Genomic DNA, 5,000 nt, shown 5'->3' with positions numbered 1-5,000 from the left:
TGACAGTGCCGCACCGTCAATGGCGATGTGTAGGCGCGCCGCCCACATTTCCCCAACCTGCGTTGACGATTTGAGGAGGTGGCCCTCCCACATTAGGTGGCGCTCCAGCACCTCGATCTCACGCTGCACCTCATCCATGCCTGCACCGTCGCAGGCTGGCCCTATCTTCTTCAGCGCCAGGAGACGGGACCGACGGAGGGTCGGACCCATCCATCGGCAAGATGGAATGCCGAGGCCCCCCTGGGCAACAGGAGCGTGGAAGTATCCCAGGGGGGTGTCCGCCGGAAGGCGGAACCATCTCCTGACGGCGGCCCGGATGGTAACGTCGGCCGACTTCAATGCACCCACCCGGGTGCGGCTGAGGGCCAGCCCGTGGTACAGGCCAGGGAGAAGTACGTTGGTGAGAGCGTGGAGGCGCTGTTGCGGCTTCAGCGGAGCTCGGGAGATGACGTCAAGCTGCTCCACCAGGTGGCTACGTGGATTGAAGACACAGCGACCCGCCGTGGAAAATTGCAGCCCCAGGTACCGGAAGGTTTCACCCACACGCAGGGCAGGCATGGTGGTATTGCCTGCTGTGAAGGTGACATTGCTGTCCACCTTCACCTTCTTCTCACGCCCTGACGCGACTAAGGCGAGGGTGAAACACTTCCGGGCGTTGATCTGCAGCCCCAGGTGGGCGAGGGCTGCGGTAGCTGCGTCGATGAGGGACTGCAAGCCCCTCGGGGTCGCTGCAAACAGCAAGACGTCATCTGCAAAGGCCGCAGCGTTGACTCTGCGACCGAGGATCCGAGCTCCGATGTGGGAGGGCAGTTGGCCTAAAACGTAGTCCACCGCAAAGTTGAACAGGAGGGGGGAGAGGGGATCGCCCTGGCGAACGCCCCGTGCTGGCTGCACAGACACGCCCACGCCGGCGCCGTCCGCTATCACTGTCGTGCTGCCCTCGTAGCACCGCTCGACATACTCGACAAAGCAATCCGGCAGGCCATGCGCCTTCAGCACGGGGCGAAGGGCAGCATGATCTACCGAATCGAATGCCTTACATACGTCGATCGATGCCACAAAGACAGAGCGGCAGGAGCGAACTGCGTCGGTGAGAGCAGTGTCCAAGATGAAGGTATTTTCCAACATCCCATCCCGAGGGATGAATGCCCGCTGACGTTCGTCCACAGCACATGCGCGCATCAGGCGTGACGCGAGAACCTTGTGAAAGGTCCGCGCCAACACCGAGCAGACCGTAATGGGGCGAAGGTCAGCGGGGGATGTTGGTGCAGCCGTTTTCGGGAGAAGGGACGTCCGCGCGCGAAGCAGGCGTTCCGGAAGGGCGCGGGCCAGAAGGAAGAGATTCATCACTTTCACCAGGACTTCGTGCGGCAGGCGCCGCAACTCCGCTGGGGTAAGGCCGTCCGGCCCGGCTGCTGATCCCCTGGGCGGCAACGCGGCGGCGACCTCCTCATGTGTGACCGGCCCCCATATGCACTCGAGAGCGACAGGCTCTGAGTGCGGGAGGAGGCGGTCACGAATGAAGCCCGCGGTGGAGATGGGCTTCTTGGTGAAGAGGTCCGCCCAGAAGTCCAGCAGACCAGGGATGGCAGGTGGCGGCTGGAGCAGGGTGCCATCCAAGAGGCCGCGCACGCAACGTGCACGCGACCGTCGGAAGCCATCCTGCGTTCTCGCGTACTCCCAGCGGCGCCGCTTGCGCTTCTGCGTCGGCGGCGCGGCAGGCGGCCGCTTCGATGGTTGGCGCGGCCGCTGTGTCCTGGTGATCGATCTCTCCCCTCTGGACCCGACCGACGCAAGGGCATCCGGGAGCATGCCCAGGATGACATCGGGCGGCGTGCCCCGCCCCAGACCTATGACACGATCCAGGGCAGAGAAACGCTGGGCGGAAGCGGGTAGCCCCGCCAGATGCTCCCAGATGGCGGCGTCAGTCGGCCCCTCCGGCGGCGGCCCGGTGGTGTCGGCCGCGAAGTCCTCGGCTGCGTCGACGGGCGGCGCAGCGGCCTCGCCCGCGTCAGGCAGCGGGCTCGCTGCTCCCCGGCGGGACGCCGGCTCTTCCCCCCGACCGATCTCAAGCGCCTCCATGAATTGGCGGACAAGCTGCTTGTGGGCAGCTTGCCGCCGTCGGCACTTGATTGCCTCGAGCGTTCGGTCGGGGAACATCCTGATGAGTTCTTGATTGACGAAGAAGAACCGGGCGTCCCTCTCAAGGAACAGTTCGGCCTCCGCCTTGGCGAGCGACAGGACTTCTTCCTCCGTCCACCTCGCGCGATGCCTCTCCGTGACGATCTCCGCGTTGGCGGCCGCAAGGTGTTGGCGGCGGCGATGGACCCCGAGACCGTTCTTGGTTGTAAAGCTGCGGTGGCACTCACTACAGGTATACATAGCTGCAAAAGTTACAAGATTTTCGGCACGGCCGGTTGGCCGGCTAGGTGCTGGGGGAGTTGGGGTGGCACCTTCAGCGGAAGGGCCACCACTTATTCTCTGCTTACTGCCCCCAACTAAAAAAGGGATAGTGCGAGGGGGGGCTGGTAACCCCCCCAAGCCCCTGGTGCGGTCTTCCACTCTGCGAAATCAGCGGGCCCACGAGAAGGGGAGAAGACCGCAGGAGAGGAGAGGCTAAGAGGGCTAGGCCCATGTATTGCGCATCACTCTCCCTGTAACTATAACCCAAGGAAGGCACCTCGCAGCAGCAGCACGACTACATCAAGACCGCACTTCGAGAAGCCAAGTCCGGATGCAGCCACACCGCTGCCACTTGGCCACCTTAAGAGAGTCATAGTTACTCCCGCCGTTTACCCGCGCTTGCTTGAATTTCTTCACGTTGACATTCAGAGCACTGGGCAGAAATCACATTGCGTCAACACCCGCTAGGGCCATCGCAATGCTTTGTTTTAATTAGACAGTCGGATTCCCCCAGTCCGTGCCAGTTCTGAGTTGATCGTTGAATGGCGGCCGAAGAGAATCCGCGCACCCGCGCGCCCCCGGAGGAGCACGCTAAGGCGGACGCGGCCTCGCAGCAAGGAAGATCCGTGGGAGGCCAAGGCACGGGACCGAGCTCGGATCCTGCACGCAGGTTGAAGCACCGGGGCGCGAACGCCGCGCAGGCGCGCGCATCCTGCACCGCCGGCCAGCACGAGGCCAACCAACGGCGAGAGCAGACCACGCCCGCGCTAAACGCCCGCACTTACCGGCACCCCTACGGCACTCACCTCGCCCAGGCCCGGCACGTTAGCGCTGACCCACTTCCCGACCAAGCCCGACACGCCCCGATCCTCAGAGCCAATCCTTATCCCGAAGTTACGGATCCAATTTGCCGACTTCCCTTACCTACATTATTCTATCGACTAGAGGCTCTTCACCTTGGAGACCTGCTGCGGATATGGGTACGAACCGGCGCGACACCTCCACGTGGCCCTCTCCCGGATTTTCAAGGTCCGAGGGGAAGATCGGGACACCGCCGCAACTGCGGTGCTCTTCGCGTTCCAAACCCTATCTCCCTGCTAGAGGATTCCAGGGAACTCGAACGCTCATGCAGAAAAGAAAACTCTTCCCCGATCTCCCGACGGCGTCTCCGGGTCCTTTTGGGTTACCCCGACGAGCATCTCTAAAAGAGGGGCCCGACTTGTATCGGTTCCGCTGCCGGGTTCCGGAATAGGAACCGGATTCCCTTTCGCCCAACGGGGGCCAGCACAAAGTGCATCATGCTATGACGGCCCCCATCAACATCGGATTTCTCCTAGGGCTTAGGATCGACTGACTCGTGTGCAACGGCTGTTCACACGAAACCCTTCTCCGCGTCAGCCCTCCAGGGCCTCGCTGGAGTATTTGCTACTACCACCAAGATCTGCACCGACGGCGGCTCCAGGCAGGCTCACGCCCAGACCCTTCTGCGCCCACCGCCGCGACCCTCCTACTCGTCAGGGCTTCGCGGCCGGCCGCAAGGACCGGCCATGACTGCCAGACTGACGGCCGAGTATAGGCACGACGCTTCAGCGCCATCCATTTTCAGGGCTAGTTGCTTCGGCAGGTGAGTTGTTACACACTCCTTAGCGGATTCCGACTTCCATGGCCACCGTCCTGCTGTCTTAAGCAACCAACGCCTTTCATGGTTTCCCATGAGCGTCGATTCGGGCGCCTTAACTCGGCGTTTGGTTCATCCCACAGCGCCAGTTCTGCTTACCAAAAGTGGCCCACTTGGCACTCCGATCCGAGTCGTTTGCTCGCGGCTTCAGCATATCAAGCAAGCCGGAGATCTCACCCATTTAAAGTTTGAGAATAGGTTGAGGTCGTTTCGGCCCCAAGGCCTCTAATCATTCGCTTTACCGGATGAGACTCGTACGAGCACCAGCTATCCTGAGGGAAACTTCGGAGGGAACCAGCTACTAGATGGTTCGATTAGTCTTTCGCCCCTATACCCAGCTCCGACGATCGATTTGCACGTCAGAATCGCTACGGACCTCCATCAGGGTTTCCCCTGACTTCGTCCTGGCCAGGCATAGTTCACCATCTTTCGGGTCCCAACGTGTACGCTCTAGGTGCGCCTCACCTCGCAATGAGGACGAGACGCCCCGGGAGTGCGGAGGCCGCCGCCCCGTGAAGGGCGGGGAAGCCCCATCCTCCCTCGGCCCGCGCAAGGCGAGACCTTCACTTTCATTACGCCTTTAGGTTTCGTACAGCCCAATGACTCGCGCACATGTTAGACTCCTTGGTCCGTGTTTCAAGACGGGTCGTGAAATTGTCCAAAGCTGAAGCGCCGCTGACGGGAGCGATTATTCCGCCCGAGAGCATCCCGAGCCAACAGCGGCGCGGGTCCGGGGCCGGGCCAGGTAGGTCCGTCATCCGGGAAGAACCGCGCGCGCTTGCCGGGAGCCCGAGCGCCCAAAGGGGCGAATCGACTCCTCCAGATATACCGCCGGGCAGCCAGCCAGGACACCGGGGCTCTGCCCAACAGACGCGAACCGAGGCCCGCGGAAGGACAGGCTGCGCACCCGGGCCGTAGG

The 5,000-nt window shown here is 62.5% G+C and overlaps 1 pseudogene; it reads right to left on the bottom strand.

Moving 5' to 3' along the window:
- LOC124583773 overlaps nucleotides 1-5,000 on the bottom strand; it is a 7,955-nt pseudogene that overhangs the window by 2,308 nt on the left and 647 nt on the right.

Source organism: Schistocerca americana, unplaced genomic scaffold, assembly GCF_021461395.2.
Source record: "Schistocerca americana isolate TAMUIC-IGC-003095 unplaced genomic scaffold, iqSchAmer2.1 HiC_scaffold_47, whole genome shotgun sequence".
NCBI classification, from domain to species: Eukaryota; Metazoa; Arthropoda; class Insecta; order Orthoptera; family Acrididae; genus Schistocerca; species Schistocerca americana.
This window is presented reverse-complemented; position numbering and strand designations above follow the sequence as displayed.